Below are 23,262 nucleotides of genomic sequence, written 5' to 3'. Positions count from 1 at the left end.
TGTCTGTGAGAAGCGGGGAGGGGTGCCCCTTAGCTGGTGGTGGTACCTTGTGGTGCCGAGGGATGGGTAAGGCCCCCAAGTGTGGGAGTGGAGGTCAAGCCCCCCTTTCACCCCTGCCCTTTTCCTTCCCAAGGATGCAGTCCCTCAGCGGGGAGAGCTGGAGTCTGCTTCCATTGGGTCTCTCCTGCCCTCTCCCCGTCCGCTTCCTCCTGACGCCGTTTGCTGATGCCCAGGCTGCGATGACGCGCGAGGCCCGGTGTCAAGCGGAGCCCGAATGCATCAGGGGCCGGACGAGGGTGGGGGGTCCCCTGGGGCTGGAGGGCGGAGAGGCCGACAGGAGAGGGACAGCGGCTGCGGGCTCCGGAGGAGAGCAGCAGATTGGAGGCCCCAGGCCGGGGTGCCAGCTCCACCCCCAGGGACGACAGAGCAGACTGCGGGGTGCGGGGGAGGCCCGCTTCTGGCTGCCCGGGGCCAGCGGGGGCCGCGGTGAGTCAGGCCCGGCCGCCCAGGTCTGCGGCAGGCCCTGCCCAGCCTGGCCGTCCTGCAGGGCAGGCTGGGGGCGGGTGCAGGGCCCCGGGCCCCCCAAGCCCCCCACACGGGGTGAACAGCCGAGCCAAGAGGTCACTCGGGCTTGCAGAAGCTGCTGAGACCTAGGGGAAGGATGCAGGCTGGTGGCGGGAGCCCAGAGATTTGGGGGTGCAGAGGGCAGGGTGTAGTTTCTCTGCCACGCAGGACCCTGGCCCTACCTTGGAGCCTGGATGGCTTCCAGAAAAGGAACATGCAGTCATTGGTCCCACGCTACACACACTGAGCGAGGCTTGCTTTCAGGGGCTTCTCCTCACAGCCGCAGGCGGCTCAGAAAAGGAATATTATTATTGTTGTTGTTGTTGTTGTTGTTATTGAAATAAAGAATATTTAATTACATACAAGAAACTGGAGTCAAAACTTGGACCATATGCAGGGGTATTTAAGACTAATAGCAGAGCTCTAAGAATCATGCACTGCTAACAATCAAACCCAGATCTCTAAAATACTAAGCACATACTTATCCCATTGAACTCATTCTCAGGTCCCTTTGATAGATATTCTATTCTCTTAATTCTTTTTTTTAATGTCTTTAGTTATACAATTTAATTAAGAACATGATTGTAGTTAGGTATCAGTCTTATAAAGAACAGCCCCCTTCACCAGTGCAACATTCCCATCATCCATGCCCCAAATCTCCCACCTCCCTAACCCCCAGCCTGTATTTGAGACAGGCTATCAAAAATAAATAAATAAATAAATAAATAAATAAATAAATAAATAAATAAATAAAAAACCAATGTGAATCCAAGTCTTGGCATTTCCGAATTCCCCTGAGAAAAGGCCGAGCGATGCTTGCCCTCCACTCTCACCTGATGACACTCACCCCTGACTGTCCAGAAAAAAGGCTGATAGCTAAATAAGAACGCAAAACCAGCCCCTAAGTGGGATCCTATATCCCCACCCCACCGCTCCCCCAAGCACCCTCTCAGAACTGGGGGTGAGGCTCCCAGGCTCTGCTGAAGCTCCAGCTGGAGCAGGAGTCCTCTCTGGTCTTCCAGAGCTTAGGGCTAAGGGTAGGGGAGCGACCTCAGGCCTCCAGAGTAGAAGAGCCACAGGAATTCGACCTAGCCAGGCTGCCCTTTTGACAAGCTCCTGGGGTCTGAGCTCTTGGTAGAGTGGAAGGGTTGGGGGTCAATGCATATGGTTGCTGGCCTGGAGCCTGTCATTCGAGTCTTCCCATCAGGCCCATAGACTGTGCCCTGCCACTACCTCTCCCCTTCTCCGACGCACTCACTCTCTCTCCTGGGCACTGGCCTTACTGGTCTTCTCATTCTCTTCTTCTTCTTCTTGAAATTAAACGGGCACATACCAAGAGCACCCCTGCACACTGTTGCTTGCACAAGGTACCTCTTGCTTTCAACCATTTAGTTCATTTCACTTCGTCTTAAGGACCATGTTATACAATATAGCTTTCTGTTCACAGCATCATTGTGCTTGCTATTAAATACCCTGTTGTCTTCATTATGGGTATCTCTCCTAGAACATGAGTTCCTGTGCATCAGGAATTTTGTTCCTTGGGTTTTTTTTTTTTTTTTTTTTTTTTTTCGTACTTGGCAGATTTATTGTAGTTACTCCATAAGTATTATTGAAAAGAGTGAGATTACCATAGGTCAAGGAATTTATTCAACCTTAGAGGGAAAAGATTCGGAGTAGAATGCCTGTGGCCAACTTCTGACCTAGAATTTTCCTATTATCTCGTGTTCATTATTGTAAATTATCTCAAAGATAAAATAAGGTTGTGGAACAGTGGTATCTGAAAAAGCTGGACACCATATTCTCTCAACAGGGAGTTTTTAGGTCCTCTAATTTTCCACAAGGCTCCAATTCCTTTTTTTCTGAGACAGAAATATTTGTAGATGTAGTATGTTTTAAAAGATGTTGAATGGCTCTAGATGCTATGCCAGACCTCAGTCTTTCTCTCTTTATTTTTGGGGGTGAGGGTACAGTCAGCAATGCTCAGGGGATACTCCTGAGTCTGTGCTCAGAAATTACTCCTGGCAGTCTTGGGGGACCATATGTTATACCAGGGATGAAACCCAGGTCTGATACATGCAAGGCAAATAAATGCCTTACCTGTTATACAACTGTTCTAGCCCTCCTAACATCTCTTTTGTCAATTTTGGCTAGAAACTAAAATTAATAGCGTTTGAACTTTTTACCTGTTAAGGCTGGTGTTACCTTTGGAAGAATGAGTTCTCCCAACTGAAGCTAGAATTGTAAGGGACTCTGTGGAGACCAACACATGAGGGCCTAGGCTCAATATTTGGTATAATCAAAATAAAGTTCAACTTAGAATTCTAAGTTCTGTATTAACATCTTGGAATAAGGTTCATGATCACTTGGAAAGAGATGGGTACACTAAGCATTTCAGGTTTTCCTATGACCATTTTCCGTGCCCTTACAACCAATTCTTTTTCATTATTGATGTTCTGAATAGTATGAGTATGTCTCAGAATTTTATCATACCTGTACTTTTAAAATCGGCCAAAAGGTACAGTTCTATCATAGACTGGCAGTTAAAACAAAACAAAACAAAACAGAATCAACTCAACCAAATTAGATGTTCTCAGCTAAGTTCAAAACTGTAAACAGGCACTGTTTTTTTGGTCTTTGTGCACTTTAGGAAAATAATAAATGCATAAGAATGTAAACTCAAGTAAACAGGTCTATTTCAGTACTTTACTTCCATCATACATATCATGGAGTGAGGCATATCACAGTTGTCATATTCATCATCCTTGAAGCTAGAAAATATATTCTGTCTCTTTGGGGGTATTTTAAAGGTCATATTTAAAGGGAGAGGAGAAGTACTAGTATCAACAATGAATAAATTCAAATCTAATTTCTGAAATTTGAATATTCTAAGAATATGAAAGTCATCACTATATTCCACCCCCTGATATTCTAACTCAGTAGAACTAGTTAATCCATAAATTAGTATTTTCTGGTAGTCATTGAAATTCTTCCTCAGGGAAAGCCCTTTTAGTTGTTGACTTCATTGAAAAATACCAGACAAGAAACCAGAGTTTCATGTTCAAGTGCTTGTGGAACAGCAAACCTCTGTGCTTTCTGGAGTGAGCCTCGAGTGACATTCCTTCAACTTCCATTTGCTCATCTGTAAAGTGAGGATAGTAAGGAACGCTCTATTTACTCATAGAGTTGTTCTAAAGATCCGATTAAATGACATCACCAGTACAAGAGTATTCTATAAACCGGAAATAATTTTAAGAGCAAGAGAGCAAAATTACTGGGTAAGAGCTGAGCAGCAAAAAGGTATAATAATAGAAACCCATTGTCCCATTCAGGTTTATTGATTTGATGACTTATACATATTTATTCCCCTCAGGTCTCTCTGCCTGAAACAGCCAGAATGAAACATAAGTTATCTGATGTTAGGTGTTTCAGTTAGAATGTATTTATCAGAAAAGGCCATGTAAAGAGGAAGGAGAGTCAAGGAGAAACTCAGTCTTCTTGTCCTACTGAACAATAATTCTGCCATCAGTGGTCTTCCTAAGGTCTCATGACATAGATTTCTGCTTTTAGTCCTCTGTTGCCATTTTAACTTTTTTTTTCCTAATTCTATGGAAGGTTTGAGTATGCTATGGGGGATAATGGCAACAAATATGGTAAAATGTAGAGCTTTTCCATTTTAATAGTTTTTATTGAGATATCAGGGTTTATTAGACTGTTAGTTATACTTTTTATGCATACATTTTTCCAACACCATATCCATTATGAAGCTCCCTACTGGTGTTCCAAGTACCCCATCCCTACATAAATTTAGTTCTATAGAAAAAAATCTTGAATTCAGAGTACTTTGACCAGAAATAATAGACAGGTTTGAAGTGTCTTGTGGTTTCTTTTTCTTCACTTGAATTTTAGTTATGAAATCCTTGATTTCATGAATATACCTAAAAATAATACTTATTTAACATCCTTAGCAGTCTACATTATACATATTCATATCTGCAATGCCATCTGTCTCTCTTTTGGAGTGCATTGGTTCCTAGGTATGCCATCCAACCCCTTCCAGGAGATTGGCCTGGGGAGTCCATATGGCTTTGGCATTTTCCTGGCAACACCAGTACCTGGACTTAGGCCCCAGGAAGTGGTTCAAGATTAAGGGAAATCATCAAATAAAAAGGACTAAGGTTAGTTATACAAAGTGACATGACATTTTAAACTATCTCTGAAGGAAGCTACATAAGATATCTCTGAAGAAGATGTTTCTTGTGACATCCCAGTGATAAGGGTCATTACATGGGAGAGTCTTTCCCAATGTAACTATTTATGTAACTATTAAGTGCAGTAGGTTTTAAATCCATAAAATCTATGGCTTTCTAAAAAAATCTCTCATCAAATACAAGATAGGATTGGCATACATGTTCAAGATAAAAGTAGCATATAAGTGAAAAAAAAAAGCCAAAGTGTATTTTTATGAGATTCAATGTGTTTATATGTAATAGAACCAGAAATCATTTTAAAAATAAAAAATCTTTACTGATTAGGTTACTGTGATTTATAATAAATACTCTTAATGATGGTTTCATGTATACATAATGCACCACCATTCTCATCACCACTGTACCTACTAACTTCCCCCCAACGTCCATTCTTTTCAAAATTTCCAGCCCCAGCAAACTTAGTTCTGTGGAATAATTCTCATATTGTATTTCCATTGGTCCTTAATATGTATCCTTATGCTCGCTGAGAGAAATCCTTTTGTATATATCCCTTTACTTCTGACTCACTCTATTCTCCATTATAACCTCTAGTTTCATTCATATTTTGGCAAATCAAGTTATTTTGTCCATAGAGCTGCATAGTGTATGTTTGCACCATGATTTATCAATCTATTTATCATATTTGGCATTGGTGTTTTCTCTAGATTTTGGCTATCAAATTAAGCTTCACAATGAACATAGGCATAAATATATCCTTTCAAATTAATGTTTTTGTATTTTGAGATTAGATGCCAAGAAATGATGTTGCTGGGTCATAGGAAGCTCTATTTCTATGTTTTGAGAGATCTCCATGTTGCTTTTCATAAATATTGAACTAGAAGATATTTCCTCCCATCAACAATGGATGAAAGTTTCTTTCCTATCATAATCCATCTCTCTAGGCTTGAGAAGATATCTTAATGTTAATTTTATTTGTATTTACCTAATCATAAACTATAATAAGCAGTTTTTATATTACTGTTGGCCATCTGAGTATCTTTGCTTTTGTGGAAATATCTCAATTCTTCTTCCAAATTTGAATGGAATCATTGAATTTTTTGTTGTTGAATTTTGTGAGTGTTTTATAGATCTTGACTATTAGTCCTTTATATTATGTATTGTGTGCAAGTATTTTCTTCCATTTAATGGTGTGTCTTTTTTATTATTACTGAGTAAAACAATTCAATTTTATTTCTTTAGATATGGCAATCCATTTGCCAGCACCATTTGGAAACTTTCATGGTTTCACCTCAAGTATTTGAATTCTTCATATTAATTGTCAGTAAATTTGGGGTTTTAACTCAGTCTCTCAATTCTGTTCTCTTGCTCTTCAGGTCTATCGTTAGTCCAGAACCATGCAGTTTTGATTACTCTAGCATTGTAGTGTTGATTAGAATATAAAATATATAGTATAAAGTCCACATGTTGGGTGAGGCCACCCCAGGCACCATGTTTTTAACCCTTCAGGCAGATGCAGATGGGTCTGATGAAGGGTAGTGGTTGTAGAGAAATAATTCACAAGCAGTCAGTTAAAGTTTCATTAAAGTAAGCTTGCTTTTATTCCCTTGTGGCTTTTCTCCACCATGAGTCTCTCTGCTATCTTTCTTTCAGCAGCTTCTTTCTGCTACTCTTCTGGTGCTCTGTTTTTTGCTGCTCTCCCTTGCCCCTAGCCAAACTCTTTTATTTTTTATTTAAATAGCCCTTCTCATCTCAGGTGAAGGTGGGTCTGACCATCCAGGTGGGATTAACATCTCAAAAGAAGAGGCTAGGGAAACAGGAAGTTGGGGAAGGGATTCCTTACATTGTAGTATGAAAGTTGAAAAATGCATCTTCTCTCTTCCCATCTATTTTTTCCTTTGGAAATATTTTGGCACTCTAAGGAGTTTGTAGGGAGCCAAAATTTAGTTTCTGTGTTAAGTCTGTACTAATTATGAAGACTTGGTTGAAGCATTTTACTATTTTATGCCTCAGATTCCTCACCTGTGATGGTAACTTGGAAAACATGCCCTTAAAATGCTTTTCAACTTTCCTACATAAGGACTCCTGTGGCTTCTTTATAATTATTGGCAGTGTTTGGAAGTTGGACCATTTTTAACTTGAAGGTGGTTAGCTCCAATTTACCCAATGACTGTACTTTTTAATCTGAGTGAAATGGAATAGTACTGGGCTCAGCACAAACCCTCTTGGGCATATGAATGCTCTGGCAAAAATGTAGGAATAGAAGACAAAGAGGAACACAGAAGAGTTCTGTGGACCTGTCCCCCATTGACATGAACACAAATATTTATTCCTTCCGCCAATGACCTCAGTCTCTTTCCCAAACACCCCGTTTCATTTCTTGACAAGCCCTTTTAACAGAAGAACAAAACAAAACAAAACATTTTTTAGGTTCTGTGGTTTACTAAACTGTTACTCATAGTCATAGTAAAAGCCTGACACATCCTAGCTTGCACTCTTCTCCAGACACCTTCCTTCCCTGTGGTCGCTGTATCACCTTTCCTGTCCCACCCCCATCCTTCCCTGGGACTGCATCCAGCTTGGTTTAGTTTTCTAGTTCTGCTTTAGGTTCCTTTTTCCGTTTTATTTTGTGCCACGCATGGTGGTGCTCAGTGGTTGGTTACTCCTGATTCTTTACTCAGAGATCACTCCTGGTCAGCTCAGGGGACTGAGAACTGAATCCATGGTAGCCATTCTACACTTTGTACTATCTCTCACCTTATTTTAAATTATTTTATTACTTTTTTATTTGGGGGAGAGGGCCCACACCTGGCAACACTGAGGCATTACTCCTGGCTATGAGCTTAGAATTCACTCCTGGCAGGCTTTGGGGATCATGTGGTATGCCAGGAATCAAAACCAGGTCAGCCATATGCAAGGCAAATTCCTTACTCACAGTACTTTTACTCCAGCCCATCACTTTAGTAATAGTTTTGCTTTTGACTTTAAGCTATTTATGTGAAGAACAAAGCAAAAAAAAAAAATGGTAATAGGACCAAATTTCTTAAGAAGCAGAGATTCAAATATTTAAATTATTTTGGGGGACCACACCCAGTGATGCTCAGGGATTAGTCCTGGTTATGCACTCAAAAATCATTCCTGGCTTGGGGGACCACATGGAATGCCAGGGGGAGGATTGAACCGTGGTCCATCCTAGGCTGGCATGTGCAAGGCAGATGCCTTACCACTTGCGCCACTGCTCCAGCCCCATAATTTTTTTTTTGATCTTGATGCTTTCAGTTATTCTATTCCTATCTGTGGGATCATCATTGTGCCAAGGATGTGTCTTGGGTTGCTCTTTTTTTTTTATCTCTTTTAGCTGGTACTCTTTGGGTATGCAGAATTTGGTTGCATGTAGTAGTTAGCTCTGGAGTTTCTCTGTAATGATTTCTCTAACTGTTGATTCTTCCTAGTTTTGATTTTCTAATTGTTTGTTTCCTTCTGGGGTCTCTGGGACTCCAATAATTCTTACTTTGTTTTTGTTGAGCTTATAAAAGACTTCTATTTTCATCTGTTTTCATTATTTGACTATTTTTTCCATTGTCTGATCATTTGTTTTAAGGCTCTTTTCCATTCTCTTTTGTTGAATGGAAGCAAAAACCAGATATTTGCTGCCTCCAAGAAATGCACCTAAAAGAACAGGTTAGACAGACTTAGAATAAAAGGATAGAATTCAATTATTCAAGCCAGGGGTCCTCAAACTTTTTAAACAGGGGGCCAGTTCACTGTCCCTCAGACCATTTGAGGGTCTGACTATAGTAAAAACAAAACTTATGAACGAATTCTTATGCACACTGCATATATCTTATTTTTCAATGAAGAAACAAAACAGATACAAATACAATAGTGGCCCGCAGGCCATAGCTTGAGGACCACTGATTCAAGCCAATGAAAAACAAAAACAAAAAAAATCTGGGACAGCCATTCTTATATCAGACCAAATTGCATTCAACCTCAAGAAAGTACTCAGAGACAAAGAGGGTCACTACTTACTGATCAGGGGAACATTAGAGCAAAAGTGCTAACTCTGATTAACATCTATGTACCAAATGTAGAGCCAGAAAAATATGTAAGGCATTTGCTAAGAAACCTAGAGAACATATGGAAAGAAATGTGTTAGTAGTAGGAGATTTCAATACTCCATTATCACCACTAGACAGAAAACTAGCCAAAACATAAGAGCCTTAAATGAGAAACTAGAAGAACTAATAATAATGGACTTATATAGGGCTCTACACTCCCAGAAAACAGAATACACAATCTTTTCAAGTGCACATGGAATCTTCTGTAGAATAGACCATAGCTTAAGATGTAAATCTAACTTGCACAAAGTCACAAAATTAAGGATTATAAAAAACACCCTATCAGATCACTATGCAACAGAGATCAAGATTGACAGTAAAAAGAAGGTCTGGAGAAAATTCAACACCTGGAGACTAAACAACATGCTACTCAACAACAGCTGGATCAGGGAGGAAATTATGGAAGATATTAAAAATTCCTTGAGATGAATGGTAATGAAGAAACAAATTGTCAAAATTTGTGGGACACAGCAAAAGCTGTAATTAGAGGGAAATTTATATCAATGAAGGCCTTTGTAAGGAAAGAGGAGAACAACAAAATTAACAGCCTAAAGGAACACCTTAAGGATCTGGAAAAACAGCAGCAGAGAAACCCAAACACAGGCAGAAGGAAGGAAATAATAAAAACCAAAGCATAAATAAACAGCATAATTCAAAGAAAACAATACAAAAAAATCATAAGACCAGGAGCTGGGTTTTGTTGTTTTTTTTTAAAGAATAAACAAGATAGACAAACTTCTGGCAAGACTCACCAAAAAAAAAGGGGGAGCGGAAAACACTCAAATAAATAGGATAACAAATGAAAGGGGAGAAATTACAACAGGACCTCAAGAAATCCAAGACATCATAAGGGCTTATTATGAACAACTGTACTCAGTTAAGTTAGAGAACCCAGAAGAAATAGACAGGTTTCTGGAAAAATATCATCTTCCAAGACTTAATAAGGAGGATGTAGAATATCTATGCAGGCCAATCACAGTCAAGAAAATTGAAACAGCAATCAAGAAACTCCCCAAGAACAAAAGTCCAGGACCGGATGGTTTTACAGGTGAATTTTACCAAACATTCTGAGAAGAATTACTATCATTGATCCATAGGTTCTTCCAAAACATTGAAAATACAGGAATCCTCCCGAATTTTTCTTATAAGGTTAATATCACACTCATTCCCAAAGCTGGCAAAGACACTGCCAGGAAAGAAAATTGCAGACCAATCTCATTAATGAGCATAGATGCAAAAGTCCTCAACAAAATCTTAGCAAACCAAATCCAATACATCATCAAAAAAGATTATACACCATGACCATGTGGGTTTCATCTCAGGGATGCAAGGATGGTTCAACTTATGCAAATCAATCAACACCATACACCACATCAACAAGAAAAAAGACAAAAATCACATGTTTATATCAATCGATGCAGAGAAGGCATTCTACAAAATCTAACACCCATTCATGATGAAAACACTCAGCAAAATAGGGCTGAAAAGAACCTTTCTCAAGATAGTTACAGCTATCTATAAAAAGCCCACAGCTATTATCTTTAGTGTTGAACTAGGCAGGCTGTCCACTCACTCCACTCTTGTTCAACATAGTTTTAGAAGTCATAGCAATAGCAATTAGATAAGAAAAGGGAATCAAAGAAATCCAAATAGGGAAAGAGGAAGTCAAGCTATCTCTTTTTGCAAATGATATGATGATACACATGGAAAACCCTAAAGAGTCCACAGTAAAGCTTCTAAAAACAATAAACCAATACAGAAAAATGGCTGGCTACAAAGTCAATACACAAAAGACAGTAGTATTCCTCTATACAAATAATGAAGCAGAGAAAGACATCAAGGAGTCAATCCCATTTAAAATAGCACCTAAAAATATCAAATACCTAAGAATCAACCTGACAAGAGAAGTGAAATACCTATACCACAAAAACTTCAAAACACTTTAGAAAGAAATTAAAGAGGACCTAAGGAAATATAAGAACATCCCCTGCTCATGGGTAGGAAGAATCAACATTATCATAATAACTATCTTACCTAAATTACTATATTGATTCAATGGAACCCCTATCCAAATTCAGACATTATTTGTTAAGGAGTTGAAACAATGAATCATAGAATTTGTATGGAATCACAAAAAACCTAGGTTAGCCAAATCCATACTGAAAAACAAACAAAAAAACTGGGGGGGTGGGGAGTGTAATTTCTCTACCTAACCTGAAGCTCTACTATAAAGCCATAGTGATCAAAACAGCATGGTACTGGAACAAAGATAGAGTCTCAGACCAAAGGGTCAGAGTAAATATCCAATGACATACCCCCAAATATGTGGTCATCTAATATTTGACAAAGGAGCCCAGAATCCGAAACAGAAGAAAGACAGTCTCTTCAGCAAATGGTGTTGGAACAACTGGATAACCACCTGTAAGAAATTAAAGATTATCCATACCTTATACAAAAATCAACTCAAAATGGATTAAAGACCTTGAATCATTAAAATAGCAATACTCCCCAAAGGATTGTACAGATTTTATAAAATTCCTCTAAGGATACCCATGAATTCTTTAAAGAAGTGGATCAAACACTCCTGAACCTCATTTGGAACAACAAACACCCACGCATTTCTAAAGAAAGCCTTACAACAAAAAATAATGGGAGGCATCACTTTCCCCAACTTTTAATTGTACCACAAAGCAATAGTCATTAAAACAGCATGGTATTGGAATAAGGACAGATTCTGAGATCAATGGAATAGACTTGAGTATTCAGAGAATGCCTCCCAGACATACAACCAATTAATATTTGATAAATGGGCAAGAAATGCAAAATGGAGCAAGTAAAGCCAAAGTGGTGTTGGGAAAACTGTTCAGCCACATGTAAAAAAGTGAACTCGGATCTCCATCTAACACCATGCACAAAGGTCAAATTAAAATGTATTAAAGACCTTGATATCAGACCCCGAACCATAAGATACATAAAAGAACATGTAGGTAAAACACTCCATGACATTGAGACTAAAACAAATTTTCAAGGAGAAAATATTATTTTCCAAACAAGTGGAAGTGGAGATAAATAGATGAGAGTATATTAAGCACAGAAGCTTCTGTACCTCAAAGGAAATAGTAACTAGGATGCAAAGGCCTCCCACAAAATGGGAGAAACTATTCACTCAATACCCATCAGATAAGGGGATAATATATAAGATATACAAGTAATGGCAGAAAAAATCTAACCCCATCAAAAAATGGGAAGAAGAAATGAACAGACACTTTCTCAAAGAAGAAATACAAATGGCCAAAAAGCACATGAAAAAATGCTCCACATCAGAAAGATGGAAATCAAAACAACAATTAGGTACCATCTTATGCCACAGAGACTGGCATACATCACACACACACATACAAAAAAAAAAAAAAAAAAAAAAAAACAAGAACAATCAGTGCTGGCAGGGAGGTGGGGAAAAAAGAATTCTCATTTCCTGCTGGCTGGAATACCGTCTAGTCCAGCCCTTATGAAAAACAATTTGAAGATTTCTCAAAAAACTGAAAATTCAGCTCCCATTTGATCCAGCTATACCACTCCTAGAGATATACCCTAGGAACAAAAAAAAAATACAATACAAAAATATCTTCTGCACACCTATATTCATTGCAGCACTATTTACAATATCCAGAATCTGAAAACAACCCAGGTGCCTGACAACAGATAAGTAACTAAAGAAACTCTGGAACATATACACAAAGGAATGCTATGCAGTTGTCAGGATAGATGAAGTCATGAAATTTTCCTATACATGGATGGACATGGAAACTATTAAGCTGAGTGAAATAACTCAAAAGGATAGAGAAAGATGCAAAATTGTCTCACTCATCTATGGGATTTAAGAAAAATAAAAGATATCATTATAATAATACAAATAGGCAATAGAGATGAGGCTGAAGGACTGGCCCAAGGTATAAAGCTTACCACAAAGAGTGGAGAGTTATTTAGAGAAATAAATACAATGACAACTAACATGACAATGATAGTGCAATGCAATGATAGTGGCAATGATAGAATGCCTGTCTTGAATACAGGCAGGGGCTTGGGGGGAGGAAAATGGGGCATTGGTGGTGGGAATATTACACTGATGAAAAGGGGTGTCCTTTTTTATAACTGAAACTCAACTACAAACATGTTTGTATTCATAGTGCTTAAGTAAAGATATTAATTTAACATAAAGATTGCTCACTCCTTTACCTGCCTCAGTCTCTCTGATAGGTTCTTTATAAAGGAAGAGAAACAAAGTCTGCACAAGGCCTACCTAGGCCCTTCTGAAAACCCTCAGGTATTGCACATATAAAAACAAGCATTCAAAATCTCACCCCTAAGGTCCATTTTCTCAAAACAAAGGACTCATCATTTTCAAAGCACTGGGGGAGTGGTGTGTGTAAGGCATCATTTATACTCAAAGATTTATTCTATCCTCTGTACCTAGATGTGTCTTTAAGCACCTAGAACCTTTGGCTTAGGATCTGTGTTAGTAGTATGGGACAAAAACCTAAAACATCTACCAGGAGCCTCACAAGCTTGAGTAAGGTTTGGGTTTCTTTCCAATTTCTTTGTTCCTCTCATTATGCTTTAGATCCTTACTTTGTGGTTTCTACCTCCAAGCTTGCAAAAGAACAAATAATGAAAAACCTCCAAGCTTGCAAAAGAACAAATAATGAAAAAACCTCCAAGCTTGCAAAAGAACAAATAGCAGCAATTTGTAACTAGATTTTTCTAGATTCAACACTGAACCAAGAAGAGAAAGTCTGCTTCCCAAATAACCTAAAAAAATCCTGAAATTAAATATTGTGGACTCTGATTGTTCTGATCAGTGTTATGTTTTTTCTCTTGAAACCCATCCTAGTAGCCAGGAAATATATATCTACAAAACATTTCTTAAGTGTTTGGAAACCTGGAATGGAGATAAACCTAACTTGAAATACATAGTTGAGAAATGTAAAGACTATTGGGATCGAAATAGGAGACAATTAATAATGAGGTCCTTAACATGTTTGAAAATGTTAAGCAAAAAAGCTAAATCATTTATACTGTACGTCAGCTTCCTGATGCCAGAATGCAGTTGAATGCCCAGGGAAGGGAGAAAGCTAGCTGTGCTATAGTAAAGGGGTCAGGAAGAAGAAGTGATGGTGAAATGCTGGGGCACTAACAGACACTTGAGAGAGCTTAATTCAGACTGTATCTTTGACAATACTAATGCTGAGTAATATTTATTTAGCTGAGTGTAATAAGCAGTGTAAAGAGTCTCATCTCTCAAATTGGCACAGCAAGGGGCCCACAGCAGCCAGGCTGTTGATAATTAACAGTGAAATTCCTGGCATGTTCTCTCCCTGCACCATCTGAAGGGATGCCTGGGACTGTAGGGCAAATTCATTTTCCCCTTGCTGACTGTGATAAGGATAGAACTTGCTGCAGAAAATTACTGGAAAGGCAGACAGCCAAAGGCAAAACAAAATGGCTGCTCTGAGAAGGCAGGCGGGGCTGAGGAAGACAAACCTCTCTTACCTATGAGAGATCACATATTCACAGACTTTGCATTTTTAGTACCATAAGCATAGACCAAAACCGGCAAAGAGTTATGCTGCTTTCAATTCACTGATGCTGCAGTTAAAACAGTCATTGCAGAACTGAAGAATGTCTGAATGCAAATGAAACGAACTCTGTATAGTTCAGTTGTGTTTACTGCTAAAGAAAAAAGCCAGACAAATCTATAGCTCCTTTAGTCTCACCGGAAATTTATTATGGAGCTGACACAATCCAAACCTCATCTGCCACTTATGAATTGACAATTAATCTATCTTCTTAAAATCCAGTGTGAAAGTATATTTCCGTTTTCTAGTTGAATCACTTATTAGAATTCATACAGCAAGTCAGTAGAAGATAAAAATCTGAATTCTAATCAACACTAGTTATACTAATTCTGGAAGTCTCCAATTAATTAATAATAGTAATGGTGATTGAGATAATAGATAATAACTAATTAGCTCTCAAAATATACCAAGCACTATGCTAAATAATATACATGTACTGTAAGTCTTTGACTTGAATGCTATATCCATAATTTAGTGAAGAAAATTAAGCTTGTAGATTTTATGAACGTTTCAAAGAACATACAAATAATAACTGTATAGCCATGATTTGATCTCATAGTTTCATTCAAGATCCTATGCCTATATCCATGTTGTACTCAAGAAAAGATCAGAAGTGATAAAAATCTGAGTTCCCATTTGGCTTGAGGATTAAGATCCTTGGGTTGGAGAGATAATATAGCAGACAGGATGGTTGTTGTGTATGTGACTGACCCTATTTAGACCCCTGACACCTCCCCAGTTTGCAGCCCTAAGCAGTGACAGGTGTGTTCCTCAAACAAAGAGTTAAATGACTAAAATAAAATAAAATTCTGCCAGCTTCATTGAAAGCAGACCCATTTGATCTGTGTGATATGAAAGTTAGTCATTACCATTAGAATTTTCAGAGACTTAAAATTTGGGAACTGATGTCGGTATTCCTTTCGCAGGCAAGAAGATGCCAGTTCTAATTTTCACATTTTGGGGGGTCTTTCTTGCTTCAGAATAAAAATGTTCAGAGAAGGAGAACTGAAGTAAAGGAGTTTTATTGTGGGGGGATACTAATTTTAAGGAGATGGTGGGAAAAAAAGTTGTTAAAAAAAAACAACGTTGTAGTTGTTTTTGTTGGCCACACCTAGGGCCAGTCTCTGTCTCTGCATTTGGGAACTATACTTGGTATTGCCCAGGGATCCATGTGAAATGCCAAGGATTGAATCTGGGTCAGCTGCTTGCAAGGCAAATACCCTACCACTCTAGCTTCAGTAAAATATAAAACACCCCCAAACAAACAAACAAACAAAAAGTCAACCCATTCTTATTCTAACAAAGGGCACAGGACATCCCCAAATTGAGTACTATGAAGTAGAAATTACCCAGAGCTGAGGCATATGGAATGTTATAAAATGAAAAACACAAATTGTGTATTCCAAATTGAGCTACAAGTGTTTCCAAAATGGAATGAGAAGTTGTTATAAAATTATAAAACTTATTCTCTAAGTCCTTCCTTGGCTTGGCTTGGGGCTTTCTATGCAGAGAAAAGTTCATTGTTAATGTGTTATCAAGAGAAGAGAACTCTGAGGTCAGTTGGTCTCTCCAACTCAAGGAGACCTATGAGTGATTTCTGGTGGAGGTCTGGTCTTTGCTTTGAGTTTAATCTAGAATGAGTCCTTTATAGAATACATCTTTTCTCTCCAAACATTTCTTGATATTTTTTTTTGGTAGGATTTTCTGTCCCTCAAAAAAATTTATATTTTAAATTTTGACTTCTAGAAGTATATTATCAAGAAACATCATCTATGACTATCACTTACCTTTCTTTTTCCTTCTCAGTTTAGCCAGTATTTTAAATGACTCCCACAGAAGTTTTCTTTCCAAAGAAGAAATGACTTATTTTATGTGGTCTAGTATTTCTTCCCTTTTTTCCTAATCAAGAAAGTCATACATTTATTGCACTATGTAGAATTGTTGTGGTTTTGAAGATTCAGACACTTGCTTTTAGCAGATTATATGTGAATCAATTCAAAAATGAATTTAAAGACTATTTTTCTGAGTGTCAGTTTAAAATATAGATATACCAGAATTTGGAACTGAAATTATTTTCTTTCATTGTTGATTCTTCTGTCAAGACTGTGCAAGCGGCATACCAGAATTAGAGCACAGTGGAAATGTCTGATTCCCCCCAAGGTATTCCTGCAGAAAATTGTCTTTCTTCCTCCTTGCTTCCCCACCCCTGATCTGCATGACTTCCAATTCTCCTTCCTCCACTTTCTCCAGATGGCAGACATCTTTAAGCCTCCTGTCTCCTGAAAATTCTTCCTATTGAAGTGGAGCCAATTCCTGTAATTCAACTTCCCTCTCTTTCTACCCTATTAAAATAGTATTATTGTAACAGGAGAAATGGATTAACTCTGACATTTTAAACCTTAGACTTTACTCTTAGGAAAATTATATTTCATAGAAAACTGACACAGGATGACCATAGAATTGACCGTCTCCACACACACATATCTATCTGTAGGGGTCTGTGTCAAATAGATAAAGGAGCAATCCACACATTTAACACACACACACACACACACACACACACACACACGCACGCATGCACACACATAAATAGCAGAGACAAGAATAGTATGCAATATGCCTGAGTGTAGGTTATAGTGCTTTTTAATTTTTCTATGCTTATTTAAACACAAAATGACTCCTTTTATATACTAAGACAGCTATTATCTTGTTCAGTTTTTCTATATTATAAATTCTGCCTCCTAAAGACCAGCGTACTCCCTAAGACAGTCCAAGGATTGTTATTCTAGGAGTTTCTTTGGCAGAGCTAGTGGGCACCATGGGTGTGGGCCTACTGAGGAGCATGAAACAGTTGTAGCATCTGTGTCTTCTTGTACTACTCACTGGAGGCTTCTCTGAATTGCCAAGAGACCCCACCTCACTCTTTTCTTTTCAAATTTGGAGGGCAGAAAGGAGGAGACCCCCCCCCTTATTGAGAGGGAAGGAGCCAGGAGGACCTTCCTCTCCCTGTCCTCAAGTCCCAGGCTGTGAGTTCATAGGTGGTCAGTGTAGACGCCAACCCTCAGAGAACCAAGGGCCCAGGGAGCAGAAACCAATGGGAGGCCAGACAGAACATAAGGGACTTTGGGGAATCCAGCTGATTCGTTTTTGATATTTCTGAAGGGCAGTGACTGCTGCTCAAGGTGGGCATGGGGTGAGGGGTGCAGGACAGTTGTGCCTTTGGACTTGGTCACATTCCCTGAGTGCTTGGATAGCGGGTCCTCTTGAGTCTCCCGGTGGTTCTGACATCCCAAGATGGTCTGACAGGCCTTTGCCCAGAAGCAGGAGCCGCTGTAAAAGTGATTGTGTAAATTAGGCAGGTCCTAGGGGCTCAGAGACAGAGCAGGCTAGGAATCACCCTGGAACCGACCAGCAGCTTTGCTGCCCCCCCCCAACGAGCACCCCTCTCTCCCTGCAGCCAAATTCCTCTTTTTTGGAGGTGGAGATGTGCCCCTGTGGCTCTATGTAATAGTTGGGTGATTCTTTTCTTCCTCCATCCATTCTGGGGGTATGGGACTGCCTCCCCTGGACAAGGCCTACAAGGCCTGGGAGTCGTGGGGACGGGTGTGGTGGCTCCGTGGCAGTTGGCGGTACTGTGAGGTTATGGGACAATTGGGGGTGTTGAGACATGATGGCTCTGAGGCTCAGGGAGGGGTTGGAGGAAAACAGAGCCCATCACCCAGCCAGGCCCCGGGGTCCTTTCCTCTTCCTCCTGCTCCACCCTGTGCTCTGTGTCCTCTGCAGAGATGACACCATCGAAGCCCAGTACAGAGAGCCACTGTAAGTCTCCTGTCTACCTCTCTTGACCTCCGCAAGGGAACCCCAGGCCGTGCCCCCACCACCGGGCTGTCCTCTCCTCTCTGGGGCCCTGGGCACCCCTGCCTGAAGTTCAACTCCAGAACAACTTCTGGCGCCACTTACCTACTTGGCCTTCCCACCACCACCCCTGCTCCCCCTGGGCACAAGGACCCTCGAGCCCCCGACCACAGCCTCGCAGGGCCTGGAGGGAGAGGTGCCGGCTCTCGGGGCCAAAGGGGTTCCGGAGCTCTTGGGCTCTGTCGGATCACCGCGTGAGCCCTGAAGAAACCGGGTGGTCAAAGCCCTAAGATGCCTTTTCTGTTGCTTTGCTGCTCAAGAGGAATAAAACAACGTTTCGTTGACTCTGTTGGTTTTCTTGACACTGCGAGTGTGGAGTTCAGGGGAAAGATTGTGGGGGGTGGGGGACATAGCTCTTAGAGACCCCTGCCGCCTCCTGGAGATCCTTTGGAAGCGGACACCCGGTGCTCTCTTGCACTGGTTAAAGGTTGAAGGGCTTTCAGTTTTTAGAAAGTTAGAAGCAGCCCCTTCCCTATCAATGCTCTAGAGCATTTTCCTGAAGAGAATCAAGGATTCAGTTGCCCCCAGAAGCAGAATGTGGCACCCGATTGACAGGAAGGCGGGAACCAGAGGTGGCCATGCAGATGTGTCTGAATGTGAAGGTCTGTTGTGTCATTGGTTCCTCTGGGAAGGACACGAGTGGTGAGGCCCTTCCCAGAACAATCCCTCGCTCCAAGAGGAGATGCTGAAGAGAGGTGCTGGGAAGCAACACTGACTGGATGGCCACCTGCCCCTGGGGTCCAAAGGGAGAGGGAGAAGCAATGCCTCCTGGGACTGTGCGAAGTGGCGATGTGAAGAACATTCAAGAGGGAAGTGGTCCTCAATGGAACTTCAGTGTCCTTCTCAGGCTTGCTACACACCCCTCCCTAGCTGGGCACAGCCCCTGCCCGGATGCTGACCTTGTGTCCCACACAATGCCCTGCTGCTCTTGGGAAGTGTCTGTAGGTCGAATTCCTACAGTCTTGAAGCAGAAGTTCAGGGCTACAGGTGCCTGGGGTCCCACCAAGGAGTCCTATGAAAATGTGGTATTTGTTGCGAAGACACTAATATCTACTCTCCTTAGGGTTCTGTAGCAAGGCACTGCCCAGGGTCTCAACAATGAGATGACATTTTTCTTTTTCTTTTTCTTTTTTTTCTTTTTTTTTTTTTTTTTTGGTTTTTTGGCCACACCCGGCGGTGGTCAGGGGTTACTCCTGGCTGTCTGCTCAGAAATAGCTCCTGGCAGGCACGGGGGACCATATGGGACACCGGGATTCGAACCAACCACCTTTGGTCCTGGATCAGCTGTTTGCAAGGCAAACGCCGCTGTGCTATCTCTCCGGCCCGAGATGACATTTTTCTAGTGGGCACTTGAAGTCATTTTTTTAGACTTTCTGAATGACTGTTCCTAAGTAAACAAAAACAAAGAAACAAAAAAAAAACAACACACACAAACAAAAATCCCTCCAATAAACAACAACAAAAAAAAACTCCTGAAACCAAACTTAAGTAAACAACCCCCAAAATAAGAGAGAATGAATAACCTGAAATGCATTAGTCATCTCAGCATAGCCTTTCTTTCCCCTCATCCCTCATCCATTATGTTCTATGCTGCTCCTTGCAGGCTCAGGTAGCCATTGTAAAAAATGGCAGTCGTTCTGATATAGCCAACGCTGTACTTAAGAGTGTTTAAAAACCTGCTCTTGTGGATAGGCAAAGAAAAGTGTGTGATTAAAATAACTAAAATGTTATAGTATAAATTATATTTATATAATATATATTGATCATATATTATATAAATGTATTTTTGTAAATGAATGTAGAAATTTTATTTTTACATAATACTTAACCTGACTTCTGCTCAACTCTTCTATGCAGAGCCTAACTATGATTATAATTCAATCATTAACTCATAAAATTAGACTGCACATAAATGTTGGCTTGCTCCCCAACTCAGAAGTTCCTCATGTCATCGACAAACATACATTTTGATGTATTAGTCCCTGTTTCATCTACTTGGGGGAAAGATGGAGGGAGGGAATGAATGCAAATAATAAATATATATGATATATCATATTATTACATGATTAATGAGTCCCATCATTCATCAAAAATAGTAGGAATTATTTGATGAGCAGACAATAGCTATCAGTGAAAGAAAATAGGCCCATTTTGTTCTTTTCACACCATACAGTCAAGTAACATATTTAAGTGTAAGCTGAATAGTTAGAAGGCTGGACATCGATTCCCATAATTCGCCGCCCCCTCTCACAAGGATGACTGTCCTTCTGTTAAAAAAATAAATAAAGGGGCCGGGCGGTGGCGCTGGAGGTAAGGTGCCTGCCTTACCTGCGCTAGCCTAGGAGACGGACCGCGGTTCGATCCCCCGGCGTCCCATATGGTCCCCCAAGCCAGGAGCGACTTCTGAGCGCATAGCCAGGAGTAACCCCTGAGCGTTACCGGGTGTGGCCCAAAAACCAAAAAATAAATAAATAAATAAATAAATAAATAAATAAATAAATAAATAAATAAATAAAATGACAGGCAGCAGACAGCTCAGTGGGCTGTCAGGCTGGATAAATGTCCTCAGCAGGCTGCATGTGGTCTGTGGGCCATAGTTTAAGGACCCCTGCTCTAAACTAAGAAAGGCCCCTGTGGTTTACACAATTATTATAAAGGAATAAGAGTAGCATCTATCTCTTCTAGTTAACATGTGCAATTTCCTATTTTTCCCCTTTCTCCCAACTTATAATCATGGAATCCCCTTTAGGAGTCTTCATCAGTTGATATTCACAATAAATGTAATAAAAAAGACCATGCTAATATACATTGGCAAAGTAGCAGAGTAAATATTATTGGGTTAAACCATTATGAGAAGGGGAATATTTTTACTGCAGTATAAACTAACCTCTTCTGAACAAATGCATCATTCATATCCAGGTCATAGGGCTCAAAATGGAAACAATTTCTTCTGAGTCTGTTGTTTCTCTGAATAAAAATAGAAAAGCTCTATGTGTACAAAGGGAAAATTAGATAGAAGCAAGAAATCAAATTTGATAAGGTCAATCTTAAGCATGATTTCCAATAAACAATGAACATAGGAAGAAATAATAGTATTACCAGCATAAATGGATATTTATTTAAATGCTCTCTGAGTTTGAACACCTTTCCCTACACAGTGGGTAGAGTACCATAGAAGCTGTGTACATATACCTAAGATGCTTTTCCTAGAAGATTTATAATTTGCATTCCCCTCCTTCTATATATGCTGTTGAGATTTTTTTCCCTATAAGTACAAATAAACCTTTAAGATTCACTTCCAGCTTTCTGAATCACTTGTATTTTGCTTTGATTTTAACTACAGGGAACTGAAGGCCACAGGAAAACACACACACACACACACACACACACACACACACACACACACACGTGCCAAAGAAGAGAGGGGAAAAAGGAGAGAGGAAGGAAGAAGAAATGATTTCACAAAGAAATGAGAATGTTATTAATTCAAGTGGAAAGAGCAAGAAAAGGTCTTTAAAAGTTGTGGCTAGACCTCTATTTTTGGATTCTGTTATGAGAATCTTGAATTTATTGTTTTTGTAAGAATTGAAAAGTTAGATATTTGCATGGTATTTTATAGTGGGCAAGATCCTTAAAATAAAATGCTTAATGCAAGTGTCTTAGGAAAAGGTCATTAAAACGAAAATATATTTTTTATTTTAATTCCATGACCTCTACTGTTGGCTGTTTGACTTGTGACAGTAGGCTCAGTTTCCTGAGTCATGACTTCCTCATTGTAAACAAAGAACAATAATTGCAGAGGACTTAGATCTGCAGTAGAATGCTTGTGGATTCCACCCAGAGCACCTGTTAGGCCTGTGTTAACACCCCAATGATAAGACAAAGAGTCCACAGGGCAATGGAAGTTACAAAGCAGGGTTTATTAAGCCAGCATGCTGGGGTCTAACCGCTCCTGTCACAGCAGGTTCAGGTTTGACCCCAAGTCTAAGGGATTCAGAGTTTACGTAGCCATTATCAGTTTGTTCATGTGTCAGGGGCAGATATTCAGCCCCAGGAAGTAGATACCAGAAATACATAATTCAAATAACACAAGCAATATAATCACCTTTTCTGATATTGACCTATCCTCTGAAATTCTCTGTAAAATGAAGTGCCCAGATGGAGATTTCTCTAGCATTTCTGTGTTTATGCAAAAGAACAAGCCAAGATTATTCAGTTATCTGACAAGTTTCAAGGTGAAGGTGGAGACAAAAAAAACTATTTTTCTGTAGTTGATTGAATTAAATGCATTCTAGTGGGCTTAAATTAAAGCCCACTCCTCTTTGGTAATCTATGTGGAAGTGTACTTACTGGTTGTAATAGACCAGATCATAAAGAACTGAAAGCTGTAAATGCAATCACTAGTCTAGATAGAACTTTACTGAGGAAAACTTAACCTGGATAGGAGAAGTAAGAAGTAACTAAGAGCTATGCTATTTACTGCTGTAGGGCCTGATCAGTTTAACTAATACCCCCTGTCTAATTGATCTTATCCTTTTCAGGTGTTGAAACTGCAGAACAAAACTAGTTAATTGCTCATTTGGAACTAAGGTAGCATGATATTTACCCCTTCTTAGGTAGAAACCTGTTGGCTACCGTGACCTGACAGTGGCCACTTTTGCAAAAGCCTCTCTGCCATTTTCCAGCTTTGCACCTGCAAACTGCCTACGTGCTGTTTGCTACAAGGCCCCTGGGGCCAGCAGGAAAAAAGCAGCCACAAAAGTAATAAATAATTTCTTAGCCCAGGGGAGAGGAACACAGCCTGGTACCACTCCCAGGAAT

At 40.0% G+C, this 23,262-nt stretch overlaps 1 long non-coding RNA gene across 1 annotated transcript; it reads left to right on the top strand.

Moving 5' to 3' along the window:
* The first annotated feature begins 366 nt into the window (after window positions 1-366).
* On the top strand, window positions 367-23,003 carry LOC126018122 (uncharacterized). Its single transcript, XR_007498912.1, has 3 exons — window positions 367-486; window positions 16,777-16,841; window positions 22,983-23,003. It is a non-coding gene; the product is annotated as an uncharacterized LOC126018122 (long non-coding RNA).
* Window positions 23,004-23,262: the final 259 nt, after the last annotated feature.

This window comes from Suncus etruscus, chromosome 9, assembly GCF_024139225.1.
Source record: "Suncus etruscus isolate mSunEtr1 chromosome 9, mSunEtr1.pri.cur, whole genome shotgun sequence".
Classification (NCBI taxonomy): domain Eukaryota; kingdom Metazoa; phylum Chordata; class Mammalia; order Eulipotyphla; family Soricidae; genus Suncus; species Suncus etruscus.
This window is presented reverse-complemented; position numbering and strand designations above follow the sequence as displayed.